Source organism: Eurosta solidaginis, chromosome 3 (genome assembly GCF_040869045.1).
Source record: "Eurosta solidaginis isolate ZX-2024a chromosome 3, ASM4086904v1, whole genome shotgun sequence".
NCBI lineage: Eukaryota > Metazoa > Arthropoda > Insecta > Diptera > Tephritidae > Eurosta > Eurosta solidaginis.
Window position 1 is genome coordinate 285,141,026 of NC_090321.1, and position 8,664 is coordinate 285,149,689.

Genomic DNA, 8,664 nt, shown 5'->3' on the forward strand with positions numbered 1-8,664 from the left:
TGGGCCAACCATAGAGTTTCTAACTTTCATTTTTGATAAACCATTTTTAAAGTTGCCATATGCATACATTATTCGAGATTTAATTTATTTTGCAAGATTTAACGTTAAATCGTTTCAGATGCCTAAATCTCGAATAAAGCTCTAAGTGGAGATATGCATATCCCACCTAGAGCTTTAACTGAGAAGATTTAATAAATCTCCTATTTTAACCTTAAAAAGATGAATGCTAAAGGGTGGCAATTTTTGACTTCAAAGTAAACAACTGAAATTTAACACCGTTATCACATCGGTGTTAACAAAATTTGGCATGATAATCAAATTACAAATAATGTATGTAGATAACATAAAAAAAATGTCCTATATTTGCTAAATTTAGGTACACATACAAATGTACATACGTATGTGTATTTCTGTTTGAGAATATTACCCACAAACATATTTATATTTTACATGCATTTTTACTCGAGCATTAAATAACTTCAATTGATTTTTGTAATGAAAATTTATTTTTTTTTATTTTGGCGAAAACATATATGTAATAATCCTATATTGCTAATCGTTATAACGGTCATACAATTTAGACAATTCGAAATTTGAAATTTTTTTCTCTCCATTATTTTTCATTACGCAATAACATTTAACTGAAAGCAGCTTTAACGTTTGTATCACAGTGTCGAATATATTGTAATTAGTTCCTTTGAAGTACGCCTCTGAATTTTAAGCTTTAAAGCAAACAGTAATCTTTCGCATAGATTTTGAATTCGATAACCCTTTTAATATTACTTCCTTTATATTAAGTCGATTTTATGCTTTCCCACAAATTTCATTACACAATTGGGCAATCTTGCAATCGCTTTTTGAGTAACTTCCTATGGTGCTAGAGTCTTGAAATTGGTACTTCAGAAATAGCAATGCAACGGAAGGGGAAAACAATTTCGCGAGACCTTGAAAAAGTCGCATGGATCGAGATATATGTATGTACAGAGATATTTTAGTATCTTTAAGTAACTTCTCATTGAGCTATGAACTTGAATCCATGCACTTAAATCAGGATACCGTGACAAAAAGGGGAACGCTAAGCGGCGCACGTGTCGAAATAGTTGAAATATTCATACAAAATTACGAATTCTTTAACATAACTTACGGGTGAGCTTGAAACGTTGATTATAGCTTTGCATTGTACTAGAATCCAATAACAAGAAAAAACCTTCCACTGAATTTGGCAGGGCAGCCACCGTGGTGTGGTGGTAACGAGCTTCGTATACCAAACCGAAGGTCCTGCGTTCAATTCCCGGGCAAAGCAATATCAAAAATCTAGAAGCATGTTTTCTCAATTAGAAAAACGTTTTTCTAAGTGGGGTCGCCCCTCGGCAGTGATTATGCAAATACTCCGAGTATATTTCTGCCAAAAAAATGTCAGCTAGTTGGCGCTCGAGCCGAGATAATTAGAAACTTCTGACGAGATTCGGCATCGATTCGGATCGGATGGAATTTGGCGATCAACTTTTGAGAGCTTTTCCATTGTGTTACGAACCTAATACCTTACACGTTGTTGGAAACTCAATGGCAATGCTTTTAATAGGCGAAACAACTCCGAAAGATGGAAATTAGCTATTAAGTTTCAAGAAATTTCCCACAAAATTGCTACCTCACACATAGATCTTAAAAACAAGACAAAGCACATGGGTAAGAATAATTTAAAGCTCATACTTAACTCCCTTGAAAGCTGCAGGCTTGAAATTTTACCTATCACAAAAAGTTCTGCTAAGAGGCGGGCGGACCGAGATATTTAGAAAAGTCGTACGGAAGGGGAATGGGAATTTTTCGATAAGTGTTTAAGATTCTTGCCACATAGTTAAGAGCACTGATACAATGCAGCAAAAGCGGGTAAAGGTCCGCTAGGTGGCAAACAGGCCAAAATAATAAGAAAATACGTAGGACACTTAGAATCAAGCTATACCTAAAGTTTTAAACTTATTTCAGAATCAGAATACCTATCACTGAAAAGTCCACAGAATAACGCACGGAGACATGGTTTTAAGATACAAACTTCCCATGTAGTTCGGAGCACCGAAAAAATGAACGAAAGGGGTAATGGAAAGCTTATACAAAAGTTTTAGGCTCTTCTCTCAGAAAACACGTGCTTAAACAACAATAGCTTCTGTAAGCAGCTTATCAGTAATAAAATAATAAAGCAAGGGCGCAGTTTATAGACGATTAATATCTTCTTTACTGCGAAGTTTACAATCTAGATGGACTTTAAGTAATTGCTAACCTAGGCTCGGTAATTACGCTCTATCTTTATATTTTGTTTTTTTATCTGATAAGCTGTTTACAATAAACGAAAAACACTTTGGGCATTTCCCCAAGCTTAAAAAAATGAGGCTTTATTGGCATGAATGAGTGTATCAGCAGTGTATCCGATAAAGGCCTTTTATTTCGACAACACTCCGAAAAGAAACATAAATTGACAATGTTTTTGCTTTTCAATTTTCACCATTATATTTCCTTAAAATGCAAAAAAATGCAATGTAAAGGCAAAGTGCAATAATTAAAATCTCAAACCAACGAGTTCATTTAATGGGTATAGAAGTGCTAAGCGCTGCGTTTAATGGTATTGCCGAGCTCTTCTCGTTTTTCATCTGTCAGACATTTGTGTAGCTATTCTTGAATTATATTACGCTAGGTTGTGCAGGGACTTTACTGGGAGTGGGACGATGTATGAACATTAGAGTGGGCCAAAAAAATAATTTGCAGAGGGCCGCACCTACATTTGAATGTTATGTTGAGCGAATTATGGAACAAGATTTATTTAAATTTATATTTTTTAACCGTCCAAGTAGAGCCCTAAAACTACCCCGACAGCAGCATTGTGCGCCATTCTGCACATCCCGCCTGCACATCTAATGACCAAAAAACTTTGCGTTAGCAACTGCAACAAGGCTTAAGACCTCCATAGCAGTACGGCGCCATCTTATATCGGGCAAACGGAATATATGGTCCCGCGCCTGAGTTTCGAAAGAGGTCTTGAGGCCACAATTGAGGCGGAAGGTTAGTGGCAGGGTGCAGAAATGGCAGAACATACTGTTTAAGCGACTTAAACTATGACTTTTTTTCTTTCGTGTGTTTCATTAGCCGTTGAGTGTGCTTGTAATTCTCAACTTGTTAGTGATATATTCTAAAGACATAGTTTAAATTTTTTATCCCAAAGGGGGGTTTTTCAAAGCAAAACAAGGTGGCTCATCCCGCAGCCAATACCTTGGAGCCCCCAGTGCTCGCCCCCAATGAATAAATACAAGGTGTAACAGGTACATAGTGACCTCTCTCTAAGTAAAATAACATACAGTCCATTAAAATAATAATTTATAAAATAAAAAAGAGATAATAAATATAAAAAATGCTTGCTTGCAGTGGGCTTTGAACCCGCAACCCCAAACGTGTGAGTCGGGTACGTCATCCACATGTGTATACGGATGGTTCTAATTTAATGGAAGGGGTCTGGTCTGCTGTTTACTGTGTCTATCCAGAGATAAGTAGATCCTACAGGCTGCCTGATTACTGCAGCGTCTTTCAGACGGAAATAATAGCCGCGAAGAAAGCAGCAGCAATTCTGGAGCAAGCGTGCTTAAGCTGCAGTCAGGCGGGGATTGAGGCAATAATCTCGCACAGTATTTCATAAAGAAGTGTTCCAAAATGCAAAGAAACATTGGAAAAACTTCGCTCAGGCCGGACCATACATCTTTACTGGGTTCGCGGTCATAAAAGGATAGAAGGTAACGAAAAGACCGATTAGTTGGCGATGAAGGCTGCAAACTTCGCTGAAATGAGAATACATTCGGGAGAAACGCCTACGATATTAGCCTTACAAAATAGCTCATATCTATGAAGAGAGAGGACTCGCGATGGGCACGCTTGTTAGACACTGCCTTCTGGCAACACATTCTTATAAGTTAGAGCAGCAGGTGCAGGAAGTGCGAGCTGCAGGAAATAACGGTTGAGCACGGGTTGAGGTCAAGTATTAGGGATGGCAGAGTTGCCAGGTCCCGAGACAGCAATTAAGCTGGGTCCTATAAAACTTCTAGTAATTACCAAGAGGACGAATTTATTCTATAATACAAGTCCTTGTACCTGATTGGGGTTCTTCAGGTTGGTCGTCAAACAAGTTCTGGTAACACTATGGAAATATTCAGTATATGTGAGATCTTTATTAACCGGCCATTTCAACCTAACCTAACCTTCCAAGTACAGCGGAAACTGATTTGTTTCAATTATAACTTGGTTACTTGACATTCGATTTTAAAAATTCTGATTCCATCGATTTAGTCTTAAGAAGCTTTATACCTATTTCGAATCTCTGAAGTCTCGTCCACATAGTTTATCTTTTGAAACGAGCTATAGCCCCTTAAAGTATGCTTCTCGTTGCAACAAATTATAAAAAAGATTTGCTTTGTACATACAATTGCAGAGCTGAAAGAGACATTCGAAAGATGCCTTCCAAGGCCCCAATTAATGCCATACAATTTAAAAAAAAGTTATGCCGATTAAAAAAGAATTTTTGGCGGTATTTACAAGAAAAAAATAGGGGTCGTTTTCTGCAACTTCGTTTATTTTGAATCAGGACTGACCCAAGCTAATGTACATTTGGATATCACAAATAATTAATTTCTTCCTACAACAACCGATTGTCCTGGCACCTCCTCTCTTACGTTTTCTCTACTGGCTTCAGTTGGTTTATTAAAGAAGCATAAGTGCGTGTGTGTTTCCATCTTCGTAGCAAATTATCGCATAATTATTTCTTTATATATTTTTATGGTTAATTAGCGTTGCGCGTTATAACTATAATCTTTGGCCGGCCGCAGTACCCACATCTACGAACACACATATTTATACAATTTGTCCAACATCCATAAGAAAACTCGTTCAGCTCTATCTTTGGTAATGTGCTGGTGAACAAATCCTCAGGATGTGCAATCAACACCTCAATTTTAAACAGAGATGGGGGTAGTGCGTTAATACATCAGCCTTCACACATAGTGGAGTGGTAATGCAAAAAATATCAGTCTAACTATAGTGGTAGTGAAAAAATTTTTTGTTTTTCACTCAGCTGAGTAGTAGTGAAAAAATAAAATAACTGCAATAAATTTGTTTAGTCCTAAAGAAGAAAGGCAGCATTATCACTATAGTGATAAAGAAATAGTGCGCACTCAAACTTTTCTAGTGTGTATAGTGTAATGCTAATCAAGGTGTAATGCAATGAAAACTTAGTGCACTACCCCCAACTATGATTTTAAGTAACCTGCTTGAGCATAGCTCCACTACGGATTAAAATAATATGCTTTACACATACATAAATACCAACTCTTTCTATAAATTGCTTTCTGGAAGGCTGCGATGCAATGCCTTCACGAATGTCGTCTTAAGTCCCTTTTTACTCCTTCCTTTTTCCACTGGGTTTCCATATATAAGTAAGTGCATTAATATAGACGCATATATTTGTGTATGTAACGTGGGTGAGTAAATTAGAGTATTTTCCACATTTATGTCTATATTTTATAAGTTAACTTAATGCCGGTTATGGTCTTAACTGTTTTTGCACACCTCCAGCTTCACGGAAGCAAAAAGAAAAACACGCTCACACTTCCTGTAACTCTTGCTTCGAGTAATCGTTCTTTTTTTGTGGTATTTTTTACTGAAAACATTTTTATAATGGATGTGAGAAGTGTAAATATTTCTTACCACACAATTACTCGAATAGAGGCTAACGGAGGCATTAAAACATCTAAAATTTGTTCGCTGCACAACTTAATTTTATTTTTTTAGTTTCATTAAATGCAACTACTGTTCTGTTATGTCTATCGGTCTTATTGTTACATTTTAAATGAAGGCAACAAAGGATTTAATGCGTTGTAAAGTAACAAGGAAAGACAATTTTCGTCGAATGTCTAAGTATATAGCGGATCATGCTGTATGAATGTATTTGTGAATTTATACACGAAAACATGTAGAACCGAAAGCTTTAGCGGACTATAAATGCTTTGAGGTATTTAAGGCCAGATGTTGTTGTTTTTGTTACATTGCTTCGAGCCTCTCAGTCACTTAGTCAACACGTTTACTAGTGTAATTTTGACCGTTTTCTCGAGTCCTGGGTTTTCACAGGGTTTGATCATAATGAATCTGTTATTTTTAGGCTTCGTTGGCTAGGTCATGTTATGCGAATGGACAAAAACTCTATAGCCAAGAAAGTATTTCAATCGAGACTTCAGCTGGGAAGAAGCAAAGGGAAGACTTCCACTAAGTTGAGAGAGGCAGGGGAGCAAGACATGACCTCCGTTGGAGCTCCCACATGGCGTTAGCCATGATGGTGATGATGACGAAGTTGATGCCAGAGCGGTTTGTTCTTCACATGCGTATTATTCATCATTATCACCATTAGTTGGCGTTCAAGAACGTAGGAGACTTTGCCACTGCTTAGCAAGTTACGCCAGTTATATCTCTCTCTTGCGATGACTTACACCGTTAAAGACGTTGATTCTACATTGCAATTCAAAAGATGGTTGGCGTCATGCAGAGACACATTACGTTTAGTACATACATTTCGTATGATGGGGTTACGGGGTTAATTCTGGATAAGTAGGAATTTAACCTTTTAGAGATCGAAGTTGTGCCGGAGTGATGCGCATCTGCTTAGGAAGTCTAATTTCTTCTTCAACTGCTTGTTGCGGTTATTGAGCACTGAGAACGGCGTTCGACATGCATTTATCGGCATATGTCTTTGCCGTCTCTTTGTAGATTTTATTCATTTTTGGTTCAAACTGCTGAATTTCTGTGTACCGGATTTCTTCTTTGTGCTGTAGAAGATGATTCCTCCTACACCTGGATGACGAGGTCTAATCAATCAATTGATTATTCAATATAAACTGTTCCTTCAGTATTTCGTTTCTCTCCTTTACGAGAAGTATTCCGGCCTGACCGTGTGGATGATGTTCTGGCGACATAAGGAGACATGCCGCGTCAGTATGGGGTGAGTACAGTGAATTATCTTTTCTATCATCAAGTTAAAAACCCCGTGCCGTAAGCAGTTTTTCACATAGATGCGTTTAACGCAATCATATGCATTATGATTAGATTGCACGCATTTTTATGGAGAACGGCAGGATGAGCGACTCTGGCGCCATCTGACATGAAAAAGTAGGATACTTCCAAATTTTGTTGCAAGCAAAGAAGAAGAATTCGACTTTTGCTTTGGCTAAGGATGGTTTCACACTTTGCAAGTAAAATTATTTTTCGTACTTGTTGCCACTTTTCTAACATTTTTCCCAGTAAAAGCTGCAGTTTAACAAGTGAATAGGACACAAAATATGATAGCAAGTATTTTTCTTGTATAGTGAGAATGTGTGTAACAGTGTTTTGTATGTGAATATGCAAGGTGGAATAAACTTCGATTACCAAGTCCGTAATTCATGTATGGCTCAGACAAGATTGCGTTGAAAGCATCTATGTGCAAAACTTCATTATGGCTCGGCCAAAAAGGAATCGTATGATGAAATTGCCTGAAACATCGTTTAGTTTCGAATGAGTCCTTCCAGGGGTGTAGCCAGAAAATTGCCTTGGGGTGGCATTGAAAAAAAATTTTTTTTTTTCAGTTAAATAAATTAAAAAATGTTGTCTTTAGCTTTAACATTAAAGTACGTGTATTTAGAATATGATATGAAAAAGGTTACATTAAAAACTCAAGCGCATGCTTCGGCTTTTCTTTGCCATTTCATCTAAAACTTCATCAACCGTAACAATTTGATCACGGTTGATGCTTAGTGATGCACAGCCATTAAATCGATTTTCACTCATCGTGTTTCCCAAATAGTTTTTAATCAGCCTAAGAGTTGAAAAGGATGTCTCGTTCGTTGCCGTTGTTACTGGAAGCGTACACAAGATTTTCAACAACATGTGAACATTAGGAAAAACCACAGAATCGCATTCCTGTAATATTAATCATAGATAAATTGATAAAAAAAAAAACCGAAGTACCTCCTTCAGGAATAAGTAGTATTCATGCTTCTTGAGCCTCATGCATAGGATCTAACGTATACGTATATAAAATTCAAAAGAAAGAAACTGATCGAATAGAAAAAAATTTAATTTAAAAAAGTCATATCTACACGTAAAAAACACTAATGTGTTTTTTACATTTTAAAATGTGAAAAACACATTTTTTTTTTCATTTATCAAATAATTTGAATTTTACATTTTTGAAATGTGTTTTTAGCATGAAAAAAAAATGTAGATATTACATTATAATAATGTGTTTTCCATGTGGAAAATAATGTCAAATTTGCATTATATTTCAAAATAGGAAACGTGTACTTCAAAAAAATGCTGTAAATTTAAAATTATTTAAATGTTAAAAATATTTGCCTTTTCATTCCGATGAATGTAATCGCTGTTGAGGCAAACGAGCAAACGCCTGAATTGACTATATTCACGCATGCAATAAGTTGGTTGATTTTAAATCAATGCCGATTATGTTCGTTTAAGCAAGTTGGATCATTGAACACGATCATGCTGCCGAATGTAATCGAACGTTGTTGTCTTCGATTTATGCTGTTCTCTGATATGTATGTAGATGTTCGTTAGGCAAATTTACAAGGAAACTTCTTTATGAAATTA